Consider the following 23,019-nt stretch of genomic DNA (forward strand, 5'->3'; position numbering starts at 1 on the left):
TTTAGCTGGATTGCCAATGCCTCAGAAAAGCTGCACCTGACCACTCAGCTGCCATCACACCACCTGGGCCTTGGTTTTTCATCCTAGCATTTATCACTGGGTCCTTTGTTTGTTTTTATTTATTTATCTGTCTATGATCTGTCTTTCTACTTTAAAAATTCAGCCTCCAGGAGAAAAGGAGCCTTGTCTCTTATTTACCACTGTACCCCAGTATCTAGAACAATGTCTGGTACCTACGAAGAATCAATAAGTATTTGTGGAATGAATGGATGGATGGATGAAGCAAATGAAATCTGTGTATTAATGAATGTTAATCACTTTGTATGGGTCACGCTTTTTTCCATCTATCTATTGTATGTGAAGTTCCGTATAATCTTCCAGCATAACGGTGTCTCCATTTTAATAGCCGACAGAAACAGTTCTGCCTGGAGCACGCAGATTTCTGCCTGGGACTGGGCTGCAGTGTCCTCTGTAAGTGGCTTGATCTCAATGTCAGTCAGAGACACATTTATAAGAATGCAGGCTCTAACCAATCTTGCCAATAACCTCGGGCCTATTTTGTATTTTACATGGTATGAACTCATTTTCACTTAAACTACGTAATACCTGGAAATGTGCAAATTGACCAGTTTTTGAGCTGAAATGCCCTAAAATACATTGTCCACTCTTGGAGAAAAGACAACTAAAACCACGTAAAAGTGTGTTAGTTGTAGTGAATGACCTGGGAACCTGTTGATGACAAAGACTGTCATTCCCCTAGCTTGCGCTGAACTCTTAGTTCTAGCAAAGCCTCATATGAGGGAGGCTCTTTCCCTGCATAGCTTAACATCGTTCTGAAAAATTAAGTCGGGTGTGGTGGTTCATGCCTGTCATCCTAGCCCTTTGGTAGGTCAGGTTTCACCATGTTGCCCAGGCTGGTCTCACACTCCTGGACAGGCAGATTTCTTGAGCCCAGGAGTGTGAGACCAGCCTGGACAACATGGTGAAACCTCATCTCTACAGAAAGATAGAAAAATTAGCCAGGCATGGTAGCACATTCCTATCATCCCAGGTGCTCAGGAGGCTGAGGTGGGAGGATCGCCTGAGCCCAGGTTGTAGAGGCTATAGTGAACCCTGATCATGCCACTGTATTCCAGCCTGAATGACAGAATGAGACGTTATTTCCAAAGAAGAAGAAGAAGAGAAAAGAAAAATTATCTCTGCCTACAGTATTGTAATTTTAGGATAAAGCGATAGATACTCCTGTTCTGGGCTTAAAAAATAAAATGCATCTTCCCTGAACAAAGGAGAGAGGAGCTTCCTCTATGCTTCCTCCTGGATTTTCCTTACAGCCAGCAGCTTAAATGCACTGTCCGCTCCACGGGGTCTGCAGGAAGGACGCACAGGGAGACACCAGAGCGAGAAGCTGCAAAGGAGCTCCCAGAGCTCAGCGAGGCCCAAAGCTGCCTCCCAAGAGTGGAGACTCCTGGAGAGAACTATGCTGCATCTGCAGCGGAGAGAGAAGGTCACGTAAGAAGTCAGCACACCTGCAAACACAAGCCAAAAATACCTCCTTCGTCACGGTTCACACGAAGGCAGAGAGCCAGCCAGCATCTGGTATCGTGTTTCGCTAGTCAGTCTCCCGAAGTGCTGCAGCCTTTAGAATGTGCTGGATTTAGCAACACACGCATCAGACGTGCTTAAGCGCCTTCTGTGGACCAGGCACTGTGCTGGGTGCTAGTAATGGAAAATTGAATGGGACCAGCTCTGCCCTTAAGGACTAATTAAGGTGAAGAATCACAGATAAATACAAACCAGGTGCTCACGCAAATATAGCTTATCATGGGATACAGTTATTACGGGTTTCACGTCCATCTCCCACACCAGACTGTGACCTCCTTTATTCACCCTTATGTTCCCAGCACCTATCATGGAGCCTGCTGCAAATTTTTTCTGGATAAATGAACAAATTAACAGTTTATTATTTTAATGCATCAATTTCATCTCAACATCAGTTGCTTGTGATACATGACTAACTTACTGACCGCCTAACAAAGGATGAACTCTTCCCCCAGATTCAAAATCACGTTCCGCTTAGTTCCAATATTATTATGATGCTTGCTTTATGCCTTTTAAGCAGTGTTTTCACGGCTTGACTCTTACCCTGAGGAAGTATTCTTATGAGCAATTGTTTTAAAGAATAATGAAATACATAAATGAGGAAAAATGAGGATGTGTGGACGAAGGAGGGTACAGCTCAGTCCTCAGTGGCAGGAACAAGAAGCATGTCCTTACATCCTTCCGGCAGATTAACCGAGACTGTTAAGTTCTACTGAGACCTTTAAATTCTGGAGCTCTGAGCTCTCCTCGTCCCCCAGTTCTCTTTTCTTTAGCTTTACATGAAACATTACTTGTGAAAGTTTAACATGTCCACAAATTGTCTGATACTCCCTCCAAACTGTGGGAGATTAATTCTCTTCCTCTTGAGTGTGGGCTGGACTTGGCAACTCACTTCTCACAAATAGAACAAAGTGGAAGTCACGGTGTGTGACTTTTAAGATGGGTCATTGTGTGTACGGTGCCTCCTCCCTGCTCTTTCCCTCAGTCACTTGCTCTGGGGTAAACCCAGCTCCCACATCATGCAGACCCTCGGCAGCGCATGTGGTGAAGAACCAAGGCCTTGTATCGACAGCTAGTGAGGAACAGGCCTCCTGGCCTTACCACGGGAGGGAGCCATCTTGTGAACGGATTCTCTACACCTGCCTTGGGAGTACTGCGGGCCCAGCTGGAAGCTTAATTCCACCTTCATAAGAGACCCCATCTAGCTAGGTGAGTCCCTAATTCCTGACCCTCAGAAACAGTGTGAGAGAGTAAATGTGTGTTGTCTGAAGTTGCTATGTGTAGGGTGATTTGCTGAGCAGCCATCAACAACGACTCACAGTCCCGGCCTCATCCGCTCCGCTACTGTCTTCCTCATCTCCACTCTCAGCACCTTTTAGCACGCCCAGAATTGGAAGATTACCCTTGTAGCACAGAAGCAAAGTATTCATTCATTCTGGATGGGACTTTATCAACTGTTCCCCCTCTTCTAGCTAGTTCTAAGCTTGTCCTCTCTGATCCCCAAAGGAGAATAAATGAAGACCTTTTTCGTGACAGTCCATTGTCCTGAGGGGACATTCAGCCCTTCACCAAGGATCTGGGGAGGACCCTTTGCCTTTGCTCCTGCAAAGCTCCTAGACCTGCTTCATGACAATCTTCATTGAAAGCAGCTTTCCATTGATATGTCCTATCGCAGAGGACACAACCTTCCATTGATATGTCCTATCGCAGAGGACACAACCTTCCGTTGATATGTCCTATCGCAGAGGACACAACCTTCCGTTGATAAGTCCTATCGCAGAGGACACAACCTTCCGTTGATATGTCCTATCGCAGAGGACACAACCTTCCATTGATAAGTCCTATCGCAGAGGACACAACCTTCCATTGATATGTCCTATCGCAGAGGACACAGTCCTCAAGATAGCCCCTCTTCAGGCTTCAAGCTAACATTGCCTCCAACAACATTTTACGGAAAATCATAGCAAATTGGTAATTACTGTTACAAGAACATGGGCAGTGAAGAAGTTTACTGCTAACTAGTAATTCCTTGTTTCAGAAACAGAGGTGATTGCTATGGTGTGAATGTTTGTGTCCAGCTAACGTTCATCGGCTGAAGCCCAATCCCCAGTGAGAAGGTATGAAGACATGAGGCCTTTGGGGAGGGATGAGGTCATGAAGGAGCAAAACACCCTCATAAAAGAGATCTGAGGGAGCTTGCTTGTCCCACAAACATGAGGATATAGCAAGAAAGCGCTTCTGGCCAGGAATGGTGTTCACAGCTGTAATCCCAGCACTTTGGGAGGCTGAGGCAGGTGGATCACAAGGTCAGGAGATGGAGACCATCCTGGCCAACATGGTGAAACCCTGTCTCTACCCAAATACAAAAAAAATTATCCGGGTGTGGTGGCGCGCCTGTAATCCCAGCAACTCGGGAGGCTGAGATAGGGGATATCTCTTGAACCCAGGAGACAGAGGTTGCAGTGAGCCAAGATTGCGCCACTGAGCTCCAGGCTGGCTACAAAGCAAGACTGTCTCAAAAAAAACACTTTCATTGAAGACCAGGCTGTCACCAGATACCTGCTCTCCCACCTCCTTGATCTTGGACTTCTCAGCCTCCAGAACCGTGAGAAATAGTGTTTGCTGTTTAGAAGCCACCCAGTTTATGGAATTTTTGTTATGTCCACCCAAACAGGCTGACGATGACTTGTTTCTCTTTAACTAAGAGATGCCATACTCAAAACAACACAACAGCGAAACCCAGCTCCAGTGACATAAACTCAAAAATGCTTTCCATGTAGAAGTTTTGTTTATACCTGCAGCAGCTATTCCCAGTGTATATCTTATAGGTCTGATAGGCACCTCGGAAATATGAAGTGACTGAACAAAATTGGGGACCATTCCTGAACTGCTTTTGTTAATACGGGATTGTATAAGAAACTGCTAACTTGGGGCCCTCCTAGCAAGATGACCCAGCTCCAGCACCTCCTCAGGTTTTCCTTGCTTTCTATGACAATATTACCTCTTTGAAGTGGAAGGGATTCATGCATTAAACATTACTTAAACCATTCTAACTTAGATTCAAAAAGAGAACATTTTCTGATAATGTAGGAAACCATTCTTTGGGCACTGTTAAGGGAATCTTGAAGTTAGCTGCTTAAAACAGAGATTTCCTAAACCTTGGTTTGTCATGTTAGCTAACGTCCTTTGCAAGTCAAATGCAGATAAGTCACATGTTGTGAATTCATTGGGAAAATGGCAAAAGTGCCTTTGTTCTCACATTTTAGATTTTCTTCTGTTTTAAACAAATAAAATTACTTAAAATAAAATTCCAAAAACAATATGAAGCATAGTTAAAAATAATTGTAGAACAACTTGCAATGAATGCTGAGAGGTGGTAAGGATAAAAGTATAAGGCAAGATAAGGCCATGTGCAGTGCTCATGCCTGTAATCCCAGCACTTTGGGAGGCAGAGGCAGGTGGACTTCCTGAGGTCAGGAGTTCAAGACCAGCCTGACCAACATGGTGAAATCCGTCTTTACTAAAAATGCAAAAATTAGCCTGGTGTGGTGGTGCATGCCTGTAATCCCAGCTACTTGGGAGGCTGAGGCAGGAGAATCACTTGAACCCAGAAAGTAGAATTTGCAGTGAGCTGAGATAGCACCACTGTACTCCAGCCTGGGCAGCAAGAGCAAAGCTCCATCTCAAAAAAAAAAAAAAAAACTATCTAAGGCAAGATAGTCTTAGATAAATTTATGGATAAATGATCAGTTAAAAGAGAGAGAGATTTACAGCCTATCTAAATTTTTCAGGTCAGAATTATGGGTAGTTGCCACATTCTTTCACTTCTTTTTGATATCTACTATGTAAATCCTAAAGTAAGAAAAATCTTTAACTTAACCCATTCTAACAAAACCTTAGTTACTCACAGATAACTCTTCTAGACCATCAGATTTGTAGACTACCTCCAGACCAAAAAGTAGCTTGGAAAATTCCCTTAACTTTGAATCTGAGAAATCTAGGATCTGCATTCTAGACATGATCTCATCAGTCAATACTTAGCAAGCAAATAGGTGGAGAAGAAAGTGAACACAGAAAGACATAAACTCTATCTGAGCCAGCCTTGAGGAGTGACAGACTCCTCTGCTTCTGTTTGTCCACTGGTATGACCAGGACAATAACTTTTACTCTTTTCTCTTCTAAGAGATTCTCTAAACACCAATCAGATGTAGCTTACAAGTCGTTTGAACCATTTGTTGGAAGCTTTGTGCCCAAAGTCACATGTCTGACTTCCAAGAAAAAAGTAAAGCAGTGTAATAATGTACGTGGAAAAAGCCTCAAAGTAGATGTAGTTCCTGGTTCTAATTTTGAAAATGCAGCATTTGGGCCTCAGCTTTTTCATCAGGAAAATCCATAGTTGAAATTAAATTGGATTTCATGTACTATGAGATCAGATGGAAAACAGATAAACATTTTATTTTAATAATTGTGCATTTATTTTCATATATATTTAAAAATATAGCTAGCACTTCAAACTGGTGATTTCACAGACATAATTTAGGCCAGGCTTAAGTAGATTTGGCCTATTTAAGTTAAAAAAACTGTATTAATTACAGAATACATTGCATAAAGAGCAATAAACTACAGAAATGACAAACGTTCAAAGGAACTTTTAGGAAACTGGTATTGATGATTCTTGAGGTGCATCTATGAGCTAGGGTAACACTAATAGCTATAAAAGATTCCCAAAAATGCAGTTGTTCAAACAATATAGTTTGTTTCTTCTGTGTGCAGTAGAAGTCCCAAACTAGCAGAGATCTAGCCGGTGCCATTACCCAGGTCCTGAGTTCCTTGTAACTCCTTGTTCCTCCATCCCCAAGGGTGTCAGCCTCATCTGCATGGTCGATTCTTGCTCCATTCCAGGCCAGGGAAGAGGGCACTTGGGGAGGTAGTTCTAGCACTTTGCTGAAAGCTCTGACTCCACTCTCATCTTGTCACACTTCACCAGCAGGGACTGAGTCTCCTGCAGCACATGCCACCATCCCCGCAGACCCTACCCCAGCTACAAGGGCAGCTGAGAAATGCTTTACCACAAACAGCTCGGTTACCACAGCTTGAGGGCGTTTTGATTGGCAGTGAGCACTTTCTGCCACAGGGCCCTTCCAGCTCTGACCGTTAAACTTTGAGTTGTGGGAATATTAGAAACCATCCCTCTGTTTCTCTGTCACATTTATTTTACTATTGAACGCAGTTACTATTAAAACTTTTTCTTTTTTTCTTTCTTTCTTTCTTTTTTTTTTTTAAGGCAAGATCTCACTCAGGCACCCAGGCTGGAAGTCAGTGGCGTAATCTCAGTTCACTTCGGCCTCACCTCCTTCTGGGCTCAGCGAATCCTCACACCTTAGCCTCCTGAGTAGCTGGGATATAGACATGTACCACCAGACCTGGCTAATTTTTATATTTTTTGTAGAGATGGGATGTTGCCGTGTTGCCCTAGCTGTCTTGAACTCCTGAGCTCAAGTGATCTGCCCACCTCAGCCTTCCAAAGTGCTTGGATTGCAGGCGTGAGCCACCACACTCAGCCAAATTTTTGTTTCAATAGAAGAATAACATAATTTTATTTCTGTTGAATGCTCAAAATCCTGAATTTTTGCTTAGCAATGCTTCACTGTTTAAATCAATCTCAGTATTCTATAAAACTTTCTGCAGCATTGAATACTGTTACTCTGTGTTTATTGAAAAGGAATCATAATTAGATCTGCAGGGCACGCATTTTATTTTTGCCTTATGGTGAAGCCAGGCGTTCGAATAGTTATAGTCTGTAGTTCTGTATTCAAGTCAGTAAAGCTATCTGCTTATTCTGGTTTTTATAAAAAATAATTTTTACCCAAACTTTGGGAGGCCAAGACAGGAGAACTGCTTGAGCCCAGCAGTTCAAGACGAGCCTGAGCAATATGGCAAGACCCCATCTCTACCAAAAAAATCTAAAAATTAGCCAGGCTTGGTGATGCAGACAGTCCCAGCTACTCGGGAGACTGAGGTGGGAGAATCACTTGAGCCCAGGAAGTCAAGGCAAGGCTGCAGTGAGTCCTGTTTGGCCCTCGGCAATAGAGAGAACCTGTCTCAAAACAAACAAACAAGCAAAAATTTGCCTCAAAAAAAACCTTTTATAAAGTAAAATCAAAATACTGAGTGACTAAATACTCTTTTCTGACTAAAAACACTTACGCTGCTCATTGGTTTAATATGTAGAAACTCAAATACACAACTATACAGAGTTCAATGGAAAGTTAGTAAACTTGCTGTGGGCAAAGAGACATCTTAAATTGACTTTATTCATATGCTATGCTATAATATGCTGGGTACACAGCTGTTTAATAAATAAATACTTCCTATTGATTAAGAGAATCGTCCTTTTCCATGAGGGTAACCAGTTCTTTTTTTTTTTAATATACTTTAAGTTCTGGGGTACATGTGCAGATCATGCAGGATTGTTACATAGGTACACACATGCCATGGTGGTTTGCTGCCTCCATCCCCTCGTCACCTATATTAGGTATTTCTCTTAATATTATCCCTTCCCTATGTCCCCACCCACTGCTATCCCTCCCCTGGCCCCCACCCCACAACAGACCCCCGTGTGTGATGTTCCCCTCCCTGTGTCCATGTGTCCTCATTGTTCAACACCCACCTATGAGTGAGAACATGCAGTGTTTGGTTTTCTGTTCTTGTGTCAGTTTGCTGAGAATGTTGGTTTCCAGATTCATCCATGTCCCTGCAAAGGACATGAACTCATCCTTTTTTATGGCTGCATAGTATTCCATGGTGTATATGTGCCACATTTTCTTTATCCAGTCTATCATTGATGGGCATTTGGGTTGGTTCCAGGTCTTTGCTGTTGTAAACAGTGCCACAGTGAACATATGTGCACATGTGTCTTTGTAATAGAATGATTTGTAATCCTTTGGCTATATACCCAGTAATGAGATTGCTGGGTCAAATGGTATTTCTAGTTCTAGATCCTTGAGGAATCGCCACACTGTCTTCCACAATGGCTGAATTAATTTACACTCCCACCAACAATATGAAAGTGTTCCTATTTCTCCATATCCTCTCCAGCATCTGTTGTCTGCAGATTTTTTAATGATCACCATTCTAACTGGCGTGAGATGGTATCTCAATGTGGTTTTGATTTGCATTTCTCTAATGGCTAGTGAAGATGAGCATATTTTCATGTTTGTTGGCCTCATTATACATCTTTTGAGAAGTGTCTGTTCATATCCTTTGCCCACTTTTTGGTGGCAGAGGGTAACCAGTTCTACCTCTTCCTCCCAGGTGATCAATCATCAGCACCTTAGATCTTAAATTATTAGTTGGGGTTCTCCATGGAAACAGAACCAAGAGGAAATATATCTGTTTATCAATATCTGTATGTTAATCAACATACATGTATCTATATATATAAATATATATGCACATATATATCCACTCACCCCATCCAATATCACACTATATCACCAATAGAAGATATATCAATATATTCAGACATATTTCCTAATAGTTGGGTGGGATGGATGAATATACATATATACACGGGGGGCAGGGAGGGAGAGGGCCATCTAAATCTGTAGAGATGGATAGATAGATAGATAGATATCTCCATATATAGATTTATTATCAGGAATTGGCTCACACAGTTGTGGAAGCTGAGATGTCTCCAGAGCTGCCATTTGCATACTGTAGCCCCTGGTGAGTCTGTGGTATAATTCCAGTCTGAGTGCAGAGGTCAGACTGAGCACCGGGTGGACCTTTGGTGTAAGCTCAGTCTAAATCTGAAGGTCTAAGGACAGGATAGCTGATGGTATAAGACCCAGTCTGAGGTTGGGAGAAGACCAACGTCCCAGCTCAACCAACCAGGTAGAGAGGGTAAATTCTCCCTTCCTCTGCCTTTTGTTCTATTAGGGCCCTCAACAGGTTGAAAGACGCTCTCCCAGTTGAGGAGGGCAGTGTCCTTGACTCAGTCTGTGGATCCGAATACCAGGCTCGTTCAGAAATACCCTCGCAAATACCCCCAGAAGTGTTGAACCAAACACCTCAGCACTCCATGGCCCAGTCAAGTTGACACATAAAATTAACCGACACAGCTGGGGAGGGTGATGGGGTGATGAAGTGAGGCTGGTCGATGGGTGCACAAATACAGTGAGATAGGGAGAATAAGTTCTAGTGTTTGAGGGCACAGCGGGACAACTGTAGTTAACATTCAGAATAGCTAGAAGATTTGAAATGTTCTCAACACAAAGAAATGACAAGTGTGTGAGGTGTCAGAAACACTTATTACCCTGATTGGATCATTACACATTGTACGCATCTGTCAGAACGTCACAGACACCTCACCAATATGTACAAATATTATGTATTAATAACGAATTTTTAAAACTAACCATCATAGTTTTTTGGATTTTTTTGCTTGTTTGTTGAGACAGAGTCTCTCCCTGTCACCCAGGCTGGAGTGCAGTAGCACGATCTCAGCTCACTGCAACCTCTGCCTCCTGGGTTCCAGTGATTCTCCTGCTTTAGCACCCTGAGCAGCTGGGACTACAAGCACCCACCATGCCCAGCAAATGTTAGTATTTTTAGCAGAGATGGCATTTCACCATGTCGGCCAGGCTGGTCTTAAACTCCTGACCTCAGGTGATCCACCCATCTCAGCCTCCCAAGGTGCTGGGATTACAGGCGTGAGTCACCATGCCCGGCCCATCATAGTCGTTAATGACATTGCCCAGTGTCTTTTCTGGAACCTCTGGTACTGTCCCGTGAAATGTCACAGGCCATGTTAAAGTGTGGGCCTCCTACCAGGGATTTATAGGGCCCAACCCATCACAGCAGAGAAGGGGCTGAAATCCAGAGATGTTCAGGGGCATGGAAGCAAGTATTCGCGGCTGATTATTGGCGGCAGAACTAGAAACCACATTTGCACTTTTCCTTGGAGCTGTTTTAGAAGAAGGAGATTCTGAATTCAGATGGTAAACAGTGCTAAAAATTATTTGAACTTGGAATTTGGTTGGAAATATATTTTTCTTTCCTTATGTCGGATTTTTTTATTAATGTGTTTTAATTTATATTAAAATTACTTGATGTTCTTGGAAATATCCATTAGTCAGTGGCAAGGGCAGAGTTACCTTTAATGGACTGAGAGAACTAGAGGCACGAAAAGGGACTGGGTGCCGTGGAGTATTCAGACACACCCAGAAAGTGTTACCACCACACATAAGCCACAGCAAATAACTGGATGTGCTTGCAACCTTCTGTGAAAAGCTGAGTCATGTAGTGAAACCTGGAATAAAACATTTGTAGGGATATCCTATCTTAGTTAACTTGTATCAAAAGAGTAAAAATGAATAAATAACCCCAAGTCAAGCCCAAAAAATTAGAATATAATGATTATTACACACAAGTTGTTTCCTACATCAGAGAGCTCGAGCAGCCGTACAAAAGGAACGAATGCCTGACCTTCACGTCTAAGTTGTGAGCGTGCAAATATGTACAGGATTGGAAATCTGATCTGGCTACAGAAGAGAAGTAGATAGATCACAGTTTCTAAATCTAAATGCAAAAAAAAAGATTGAATTTTCACAGACCAGGTATGACCAAGCTGAGAGTGTTTCCACCAGTTAAACTGGAATAGAGACATTTATGTAGCCTCCAAAGTGAATAAAGAACACACTTGGGAAAGATGCATTTAAAGTTAACCTCTTCCTTGTCTGTGACTCATTTTGTCTTCTAAAGACAACCTCTTCCTTTCCAAAATGAGCTATTTTTAATACCTAAGCATTTGTTCTCTACCTATCATGGATAGACACTGAATTATAAGAATCAGGTTTAAGTCACCTTATAAATTAGATTGAAGCGTCAACTAGCCAGGTGGCAATAATACAATCTGATCTTCATATTAGAGTTATTTCTTTCATCTGTGAAGTTTCATTTTATAGATCCAAATCACAGTGATTATTTGCATCAAATAATACAGACATAACCCCATTCTAAATAATGGCTTTGCATCCTTCAGATTGCCTGAAATGAGTAAGAACACACACACACTCAAATATATACAGACTGCTGTAAAGTCAGGGTTCTGGATTTATTAAGGCAAGGATCCAGAGCATGATGGAAGCAAATTGGTCACATGAGCAGAAGCAGATTCAGCTTCTCAGTGTAGCTCCCTCTGGTCCCAGAGACCTATGGGTGTCCAACTTTGGTTGACACCACCTCTGCAAGGGAGGCCTTTTACACCTGGACTCTGCCTCATTACTCAGGAAGAACTTGCATAATCCGTCCTGAACCCACTTAATTGTCAGGCTACATGCAGGTGTTAGGAAAGATGGGACCTCATGCTGTGTGTTCATGGGCGGAAGGGGAAGCAAAGGTAGATAATGTGACCCCATATCCCCAGGCACTGTCTGAACCTATATCCTCCCAGAAAGCCTTTCCCGTAAGCACTGACCTTAACTTTTACAGAAATTATTAAGTCCCCAAGAACCTTGGGAAAAGAGTAGGAGATGCAAAAGTATCAGCAGTGATGAATAACTTACCCCTGGATGGTGAGATGGAATCATTATTTTTCATTGACAATTTCAATACTTTTTCAAAATTATCGGTGGGGTGCGGTGGCTCACGCCTGTAATCCCAGCACTTTGGTAGGCCAAGGCAGCAGATCACGAGGTCAAGAAATCGAGACCATCCTGGCCAACATTCTAAAACCTTGTCTCTACAAAAAAATACAAAAATTAGCCAGACATGGCTGTGTGCACCTATAGTCCCAGCTACTTGGGAGACTGAGGCAGGAGAATTGCTTGAACCCAATAGGCGGAGGTTGCAGTGAGCCGAGATCATGCCACAGCACTCCGGCCTGGCAACAAAGCAAGACTCTATCTCAAAAAAAAATTATCTATGAGAATGTATTAATTTTATACAGTATGTTGTTTGCTTGTTGTCTTAAAATATGCCTTGTGTATTAGATCAGGGTCAGGCGACAGGTTCTAATTCTCCGCTCCTTGCCGCCCCAACAGTCTTGGAAAAGTCCTTTCCCTCTGCAGGCCACAGTTTCTTCCTCTGTAACAGGAGACCATTAGATTGCATCATGATACCCAAATCGGCTGCTATTGAAACTGACTGCTGAGCTTCCACAAGTCTGGGTGCCTGTGTCCCACCCCCAGAGGTTGTGATTTCGTTGGTCCTGGCTGTACTTGGCTTTGAATTTTGGAAAGATCTGCAAGTGATTCGATGTGCAGACAAGTTTGGGAATCTCTGGACTCCATGATTTCCAAGGCTGTCCTGCCGTGATGATCTGTGAGTCTGATTCTTCATCGTTGCCTAGGGCCAGCCCTGAGTATCCGTTCTTTTTTTAGTGATCACTAAGAAAGAATATTCCAAAACGCTCCTAGGTAACCCATTTCAATGTCTTGCAATCGTTTCAATCAGAATATATTTTCTTTATGTCTAATCTGAATTCCTGCTGCAGCAATTTAAGCCCTGATGGGAAAAGAGAACATCTTGTACAACTGGATTTGTGATTGAGTTCCTTGCGTGAACTTACATCACCAGCTTCAGTTGCTTTTCACTCCCAGCTAAATTCTCTCATTGCCAAATCTTTACCTAACAAGTCCCTTTCCAAGAAAGGGGGGAAGTACAGGATTTCTCTTTGCTGTATTGCCCGAAGTATGATTCCAGTTCCTGCCAGAATCATTCCTAAATCTGTGCCATGGGAAGTCCTTGAGGACAATGCGTTTTCATCCTTTAATTTTGTTGTTGTGGATGGTGCTTTCCTTAGTCGTCACTCTGCAGTGGTTTTCCTGCCTTCTTTAGTCTATTTATTGAAGTGAACAGGTCTCAGCAAAACTAATTACAAGGGACATGTTACAAAGCATATTCTGGGTAGATTCTCAAGGTTCAATAAAATGACTCTGAATATTGTTCTATTTATAAAAACATTTATAAAATATTTATTAAAATGTGGTTTGATGCTCTTTACAATTGTACCAAGATTCAGGAAGGATGAATGACATAAACACAAGCCCTCTTTTAAAATTTTTATCAAATAGCTTCCTGTTTTAGCTCCTAACACTAGCTCCGAGGCTAAATTTGTTCTTTGTATATTTATGACTGTTCAATGTGAACCCTTCTGACGTCTTGCTGTGTCCATTCATTTGCAAATGAAACTAGAAACAGTTACCTGTCCTAGTTACAGAACTTTGATGGCAGGGCCCTGACTCAGTCGGAGTGCTTGAGCCGTGGTTCCACATCACAGCTGTACCACACCTGTGCCTGAGCACCAGCGGGCTAGAAGGCAGCAGCTTTGACCAGCTGGCGCATGTGTAATATTGCCTCACTGTTAAAATGGGATCAGTTGAGCAGCATTGTGATCCAGTAAAATTATCCCAGTTTGTTGGACCACATCATGATTTTTACAGGACCTTTGGAGTATTTTCAAAGGAATAGGAATTTTTACATAAATCCAGTAAAGTATGCTGGCTGCCAAGGAACATTTACGGCACGTCCTGAACCATGCCGAACGCTATTTATCTCATGGATACCAGTGACATCTAGTTTGTGGTGGTGAAATGGATACATTTCTAAAGCCCTGTTGAAGGAGGTTTCTCCTGTATGAAATATGTATATGACACATACAGAAGGCATCTTCTGTTTCAGTAAAATATGCACCAAATAGGAAGCTTTCAGCATGTTACCAGCACAAGCTACCTTGCTCTGGGTTGGTAAACGAGGCAGTAACCTATTCATAGAATCTGAGTGTGGTACATAGGTGAGGGAAGACAACTTCTAGTACTTTAAGAAATTGAACGAATTAATCTCCCAAAATTTAATCAGGCATTCGTTTGTTTAAATAGCATTGTACTTGCTAAGGGACTACCGTCTATCCTAGGTTAGGCATGAGAGATATTGAAATAAGAGACAGAGGGCAGGGCATGGTGGCTCATGCCTGTAATCCCAACACTTTGGGAGGCCAAGGCAGGTGGATCACCTGAGGTCAGGAGTTCGAGACCAGCCTGACCAACATGGAGAAACCCCATCCCTACAAAAAAAAAAAAAAAAAAAGTTGGGCATGGTGGCATGTGCCTATAATCCCAGCTACTCAGGAGGCTGAGGTAGGAGAATCACTTGAACCCAGAGGCAGAGGTTGCAGTGAGCCAACATCACGCCATTGCACTCCAGCCTGGGAGACAGAGCAAGACTCCATCTTAAAAAAAAAAAAAAAGAAAGAAAGAAAAAGAAATAAGAGACACCACCTCTGCCCTCAACTTGCTCAAAATCTGGTAGAAGATAAAGATAACTAGGAATCCTAATACAACATATTAAGTACTATAACACGAGTAAGCCCCTGGTCCTCTGAGTGCATAGAGAAGGGATTCACCTGGCCTGACACAGACAGAAGGTTTCCCATGGAAGCTGATACTTGAAGGAAAAACAGGCCTCACACACACATTTGGAACAGGGAGTGGGAGCAGAATGGAAAGAGAAAGATTCGAAGCAGAGCGAAGAATGCACAGAGGCACAGATGAGTGTGCGGTTAGAATGCAGGTTTGGGTTGCGGGTGTCAGGAGATCAGACGGAGAAGCAGGCAGAGGAGGCAGAAACCGGACCATTCAAGGGCAGGTGTCGGGAGATCAGACGGAGAAGCAGGCAGAGGAGACAGAAACCGGACCATTCAAGGGCAGGTGTCGGGAGATCAGACGGAGAAGCAGGCAGAGGAGGCAGAAACCGGACCATTCAAGGGCAGGTGTCGGGAGATCAGACGGAGAAGCAGGCAGAGGAGGCAGAAACCAGAGGATTCAAGCCTTCCCCAGACTGGTGTGGAACGTGGGCCCTGGGCCTAGCAATGCGTCGTGTTAGGTCCTGGCTTTTCTCCCACCTCACTGGCCGTTCCTTCCCTATCTCCTTTTCTGGCTTCCCGACTTGTATCTCTTTTCCATCTACCTTTTCTTCTTAGCCATCTCTTTCAGTCCCGTAGATTTAAATATCATGATGGCTCTTAATCTGGTTTTTCCACCCTGACCTCTCCTCAGAGATCCAAAATTGAATGAATATCCAATTGCCTGCCAATACTGCTCCTGGGTGTCTAATCTTCATCGTGTTCTTAACATATCCAAAACCCTGCCCTTGGTTTCCATCCCCACCAATCCCTACCGCACTTCAGTAATAGCACCGTGATCTTCTCACACTGCAGTCCTGGACGATGCCCTGCCTTTTCCTGCAGGCTCCCAGCTAATTCCGCAGGAGGTCCTGTTGGAAAGACCTCCAAACTAATGGAATCAGACCACCTGCTCAAAGCTTATTCCATACCAGCAGCATCTCTGACCTGAACCACTGCTACGGCCTCCTGCTCTGTCTCCCAGCCTTCACTCTTGCTCCCTTAGAGTCCCCGCTCACCACAGCACTCCAGGTCTCTTCCCCAAGTGTACATCAGATCCTATTACTTCCCTGCTTCAAACCTGACAATAGGCCAGGCACAGTGGCTCACGCCTGCAATCCCAGCACTTTGGGAAGCTGAGGTGGGTGGATCCCCTGAGGTCAGGAGTTCAAGACTAGCCTGCCAACATGATGGAACCCCCGTCTCTACTAAAAACACAAAAATTAGCTGGGCATGGTGGTGGTCACCTGTAATCCCAGCTACTCAGGAGGCTGAGGCAGGAGAATCACTTGAACCCAGGAGGCGGAGATTGCAGTGAGCCGAGATCACACCACTGCACTCCAACCTGGGTAACAAGAGCATAACTCCATCTCAAAAAAACAAACAAAACTTGAGAATAGTTTTCCATTACAAATAAAATAAGGTGCAAAATTCTTACAGCCCATGGGACGTGACCTGGCCCCAGCTGACGTGTCCTCTTGTCCCCATCCATCTCCACACTGGCCTTTCTGCCCGTCCACCGTCCAGGCTCATTCTTGTCTCTGCATCTTCCGCCTAGGATGCTGCCCCCAGGTCATCTAGGTGTCGGCTCAGATGTACCTTTGAGAGGTGTTATTTGATCAGCTTTTCTTAAAAAAAAATTTATAATTATTCTCATAATTCTTTCTTTGCAGTGCTAATAACTATGTGAAATTATATTATTCATTTATTTGTGTATTTTTATTATAATATCCTTCCCCTGGACTGGAAACTCTGAGGGAGCAGGAAGCCTTGCCTGATTTCGTGCCATATCTCCATTCCCTGGAACGGTGCACAGATAGATAATCACAGACTATTCAGTGCAAGTGAAGGAAAAGTACAGAAGGCATTGAAAAATAGAACTCAACTTTCTGTGAATGGATCAAAAGAATCCTATTTCCTTTTCCCAGTACAAGACTTTAGCACAATAGCTACATTTGGTTAAGATTTAATAGCCTAGCACTCAATTGGACATTTCTGTCTTACTTCCTTTGGAAAAAGTTGACCAAGTGACAGGGTTTATTAATTTGGAATCCAGGAATTACATTCGTAAAAGCCTGACTGAGAAGTGGGTCTCAACTCATCTTTAATGTCATTTTTCGCTAATAATACAACCGGTATTTTTTGTCACCATTTGAAAAATATGATGCTGAATTACCGTATATTTAAAGAAAAAGAATATAAAGGCCTGGGAACAATTAAGTCTTGAGTTGAAAACCTTTAATTTATGTCACTGTTTTTTAATCCATACCTAATTTTGTAAATAAATTTGAATAATCTTCTTGGAACTCGCGTTTTTCTTGACTCTCTTTATTTAGAGTCAAATCCTTATATTTCCTTGCCTCAAGGCCAAATGGAAAGGAAAATCAATAACATTGCATCTCATATATCACCTGCAAAATGTATCCCCTCTTCTTTCTACTGGAAAAAAAAGTAGATTTTTTTCTTTCTCAAATGAGAAAGTCTTTCTTTATCAAAGTCTGGATTTGATTAGTTCAGAGACTGTGGTCTCCATAGCAATGAATACATTTAACAGCTTGTATTGGAAACATTTTGTCTTAAAAGCCTGTCATTAGAGAGCAAGCTATGTCAGAACACTGAGGAAAAAAGATAATATTTAAAAAAAAAAAAAAAATATATATATATATATATATATAAAATATTTCTTAAGTAAAAACAATCAATAGATGGCTAAATTATTTCTTTTTAAAATGTCTTATTTTCAGAAATATCTTCATTTGCTCTTCTCCTACCATCCTCTACAAGTCTCAGTCATCTACTGTTTGTCACGCTTGTGCTGTTTGGCACACACCTTCCTATCTTAATCTTCAAAAGAATTCTAACAGCTATGAGACAGCAGTCAAGATTCAAACCCAAGCCTTGCAGCAACAAGGATAGTGATGCCATGTACATACGACGTAAAATTTCCCAGGTCTAAAGAAAGACAGGGTTACAATCTCAACCTTTTTTCTTTTTTTTTCTTTTTTTTTTTTTTTGAGATAGAGTTTCACTCTTGTTACCCAGGCTGGAGTGCAATGGCCCAATCTCAGCTCCTCACAACCTCCGCCTCCAGGTTCAAGTGATTCTCCTGCCTCAACCTCCTGAGTAGCTGGGATTATGGGCACATGCCACCATGCCCAGCTATTTTTTTAGTAGAGATGGTGTTTCACCATGATGGCCAGGCTGGTCTCGAACTCCCAACCTCAGGTGATCCACCCGCCTTGACCTCCCAGAGTGCTGGGATTACAGGCGTAAGCCATCACATCCAGCCATAAAACTTTTAATTTTTAGTCAAACTCACAGAACTTATCAGAAGCAAATGAATTTTTGGCTTTAAAAAAGTGACTGTTGGCATTTTTTTAAGAGAAGCTTAGTAAAGGTCACCATTACTCTTTCATACGCTTGAAATTGAATGTATGTGTTTTGAGGACATATCAGTATGCAAAGACAGCCCAGTGCAGCCAAGTTAAATGCAACTTAAGGAAACTTTAATTTTCCAAAGTCTGAATTGTATGATTTCTCTGATTTTAACCAGTTTTTAATTCCCATGTCTCAAATTGCTATTGAAATAAACAAACAAAACATAAGTAGAAAAAAATCTTTGTTAGTACTAGCTAATAAGAACGCATGCCATTAAAAGGCCAAAAATGTTGAAGAATTTCAAAATCATTTTAAGATTATTCTGGAAAGGAAAGATGCATAATGTCTTTATTAACACTCTATGTCTAAAAAACGATTTTTCAGCAAACGCTGGAAGGCCAAGGTAGATATTTGACAGATGGCCACGTGCAAACATGTGAAACTCTGGGGAGATCGCAGCCTGCAGGAGGACTACCATAGCACGCATTCGGGAGGATAATACTGGGGGTCTGGACTGCACTCCTTAGCCAGGGCCTCATGAACCAAATCAGCTAAAATCTGATAGAGCAAACCGTGAACCAGATGAGGAGCCTACCTGTTTTAACCAGGCAGCCTGTTCATTAATTTTTACAATGGAGTTTTGACAATACCCAGTGTATTTTTCCATGTGCAATAAGAAGTGCCAGCAACTGCACAGATTTCTACTAGAGGTAGCAGTTCCACCATTTAGCCTCTCGTGACTGGGTTAAATCAGAACAGATAAAGCAAGTTGGTTTAAAAGTCTAACTCTGTAAAAGGGACCACTTGTACAAACTGAACAAACAGTATGTAAGAGACGTTGCTAAAGTTAGCCACCGGGGGACTAAAGGATCTCTTACACTACGTAAAGATCTGGGTTTGGCATGATGACATAATGGATCCAGTACGTCATCAAGTTCTTCGCAGAAGCTACTGAGTGTAAAGTTATAGCGTTATCCTGCCGAGTTAAGGAAGGAGGCGTAAGTGAAGAAAAATTAGGAGAGTTAAGAGTCTCCTTATAATGAGGAGTCTTTTTTTTTTTTAAACCTTGTGGTGGTAAATTGGAATCAGATAGCTTTATTAACTCACATACACACAAATAGGTAATTACAGTAATGTGTGTGCATGTAGGTGAATGGGTGGGTAGGTGTGGCTGTGTGTACACAGGTTTGTGTGATATGTATATTTCTTTTTTTTTCCACATTTATTTTATTGCATTTTAGGTTTGGGGGTACATGTGAAGAACATGCAAAATTGTTGCATAGGTACACACGTGGCAGTGTGATTTGCTGCCTTCCTCCCCATCACCTACATCTGGCATTTCTCCCCTTGCTATTTCTCCCCAGCTCCCTACCCCCCACCGTCCCTCCCCTATTTCCCCCCAACTGACCCCAGTGTGTAGTGCTCCCCTCCCTGTGTCCATGTGTTCTCATTGTTCAACACCCGCCTATGAGTGAGAACATGCAGTGTTTGATCTTCTGCTCTTCTGTCAGTTTGCTGAGAATGATGGTTTCCAGGTTCATCCATGTCCCTACAAAGGACCCAAACTCATTGTTTTTGATGGCTGTATAATATTCCATGGTGTATATGTGCCACATTTTCCCTATCCAGTCTATCATCGATGGGCATTTGGGTTGGTTCCAGGTCTTTGCTATTGTAAACAGTGCTGCAATGAACATTCGTGTGCACGTGTCCTTATAGTAGAACGATTTGTATTCCTTTGGATATATACCCAGTAATGGGATTGCTGGGTCAAATGAAATTTCTATTTCTGGGTCCTTGAGGAATCGCCACACTGTCTTCCACAATGGTTGAACTAATTTACACTCCCACCAACAGTGCAAAAGTGTTCCTATTTCTCCACATCTTCTCCAGCATCTGTTGTCTCCAGATTTTTTAATGATCGCCATTCTAACTGGCGTGAGATGGTATCTCAATGTTGTTTTGATTCACATTTCTCTGATGACCAGTGATGATGAGCATTTTTTCATATGTTTGTTGGCCTCATGTATGTCTTCTTTTGTAAAGTGTCTGTTCATATCCTTTGCCCACTTTTGAATGGGCTTGTTAGTTTTTTTCTTGTAAATCTGTTTTAGTTCTTTGTAAATTCTGGATATCAGCCCTTTGTCAGATGGGTAAACTGCAAAAATTTTTTCCCATTCTGTTGGTTGCCGATTCACTCTAATGACTGTTTCTTTTGCTGTGCAGAAGCTGTGGAGTTTGATTAGGTCCCATTTGTCTATTTTGGCTTTTGTTGTCAATGCTTTTGGTGTTTTGGTCATGAAGTCCTTGCCTACACCTATGTCCTGAATGATTTTGCCTAGATTTTCTTCTAGGGTTTTTACAGTGTTAGGTCTTATGTTTAAGTCCTTAATCCATCTGGAGTTAATTTTAGTGTAAGGCATCAGGAAGGGGTCCAGTTTCTGCTTTCTGCACATGGCTAGCCAGCTTTCCCAACACCATTTATTGAACAGGGAATCCTTTCCCCATTGCTTGTTTTTGTCTGGTTTGTCAAAGATCAGATGGTTGTAGATATGTTGTGTTGCCTCCGAGAACTCTGTTCTGTTCCATTGCTCTATATCTCTGTTTTGGTACCAGTACCATGCTGTTTTGATTACTGTAGCCCTGTAGTATAGTTTGAAGTCCGGTAGTGTGATGCCTCCCACTTTGTTCTTTTTGCTTAGAATTGACTTGGCTATGCCGGCTCTCTTTTGGTTCCATATGAAGTTTAAGGTGGTTTTTTCCAGTTCTGCGAAGAAGGTCATTGGTAGCTTGATGGGGATAGCATTGAATCTGTAAATTACTTTGGGCAGTATGGCCATTTTCATGATATTGATTCTTCCTAACCATGAGCATGGAATGTTTCTCCATCTGTTTGTGTCCTCTCTTGTTTCATTGAGCAGTGGCTTGTAGTTCTCCTTGAAGAGGTCCTTTACGTTCCTTGTTAGTTGTATTCCTAGGTATTTCATTCTCTTTGTGGCAATTGTGAACGGAAGTTTCTTCTTGATTTGGCTCTCTTTAAGTCTGTTATTGGTGTATAGGAATGCATGTGATTTTTGCACATTGATTTTGTATCCTGAGACTTTGCTGAACTTGCTTATCAGTTTCAGAAGATTTTGGGCTGAGACGATGGGGTCTTCTAGATATACAATCATGTTGTCTGCAAATAGAGACAATTTGACTTCCTCCTTTTCTATTTGAATGCCCTTTATTTCTTTTTCTTGCCTTATTGCTCTGGCTAGAACTTCTAATACTATATTGAATAGCAGTGGTGAGAGAGGGCATCCTTGTCTGGTGCCACATTTCAAGGGGAATGCTTCCAGTTTTTGCCCATTCGGTATGATATTGGCTGTTGGTTTGTCATAAATAGCTTTTATTATTTTGAGATACGTTCCATCAATACCTAGCTTATTGAGGGTTTTTAGCATAAAGGGCTGTTGAATTTTGTCAAAGGCCTTCTCTGCATCAATTGAGATAATCATGTGGTTTTTGTCTTTGGTTCTGTTTATGTGGTGAATTACGTTTATAGACTTGCTTATGTTGAACCAGCCTTGCATCCCCGGGATGAAGCCTACTTGATCATGGTGGATACACTTTTCGATGTGCTGTTACAGTCAGCTTGTCAGTATTTTATTGAAGATTTTTGCATCTATGTTCATCATGGATATTGGCCTGAAGTTTTCTTTTCTTGTTGAGTATCTGCTGGGTTTTGGAATCAGGATGATGTTGGTCTCATAAAATGATTTGGGAAGAATTCCCTCTTTTTGGATTGTTTGGAATAGTTTCAGAAGGAATGGTACCAGCTCCTCTTTGTATGTCTGGTAGAATTCGGCTGTGAACCCGTCTGGACCTGGGCTTTTTTTGGGTGGTAAGCTCTTAATTGCTGCCTCAACTTCAGACCTTGTTATGGGTCTGTTCAGGGTTTCGGCTTCTTCCTGGTTTAGGCTTGGGAGGAGGCAAGTGTCCAGGAATTTATCCATTTCTTCCAGGTTTATTAGTTTATGTGCATAGAGTTGTTTGTAATAATCTCTGATGATGGTTTGAATTTCTGTGGAATCTGTGGTGATATCCCCTTTATCATTTTTTATTGCATCAATTTGATTATTCTCTCTTTTCTTTTTTATTAATCTGGCTAGTGGTCTGTCTATTTTGTTCATCTTTTCAAAAAACCAGCTCCTGGATTTATTGATTTTTTGAAGGGTTTTTTGTGTCTCTATCTCCTTCAGTTCTGCTCTGATCTTAGCTATTTCTTGTCTTCTGCTAGACTTTGAGGTTTTTTGATCTTGCTCCTCTAGCTCTTTCAGTTTTGATGATAGGGTGTCAATTTTTGATCTCTCCTTGCTTCTCATGTGGGCACTTATTGCTATATATTTTCCTCTAGAGACTGCTTTAAACGTGTCCCAGAGATTCTGGTATGTTGTGTCTTCATTCTCGTTGGTTTCTAAGAACATCTTAATTTCTGTCTTCATTTCATTGTTTATCCAGTCAACATTCAAGAGCAAGTTGTTCAGTTTCCATGAAGCTGTGTGGTTCTGAGTTAGTTTTTGAATTCTGAGTTCTAACTTGATTGCACTGTGGTCTGAGAGACTGTTTGTTACGATTTCCGTTCTTTTGCATTTGCT

General features: G+C 42.1%; 1 protein-coding gene across 8 annotated transcripts in view; it reads left to right on the forward strand.

Annotated features, from left to right (window-relative positions):
* Positions 1–23,019, forward strand: part of PEX5L (peroxisomal biogenesis factor 5 like) — a 250,462-nt gene that overhangs the window by 182,644 nt on the left and 44,799 nt on the right. The window lies entirely within an intron of this gene.

Source organism: Sapajus apella, unplaced genomic scaffold (genome assembly GCF_009761245.1).
Source record: "Sapajus apella isolate SASKATOON/1434 unplaced genomic scaffold, GSC_monkey_1.0 scaffold38, whole genome shotgun sequence".
NCBI lineage: Eukaryota > Metazoa > Chordata > Mammalia > Primates > Cebidae > Sapajus > Sapajus apella.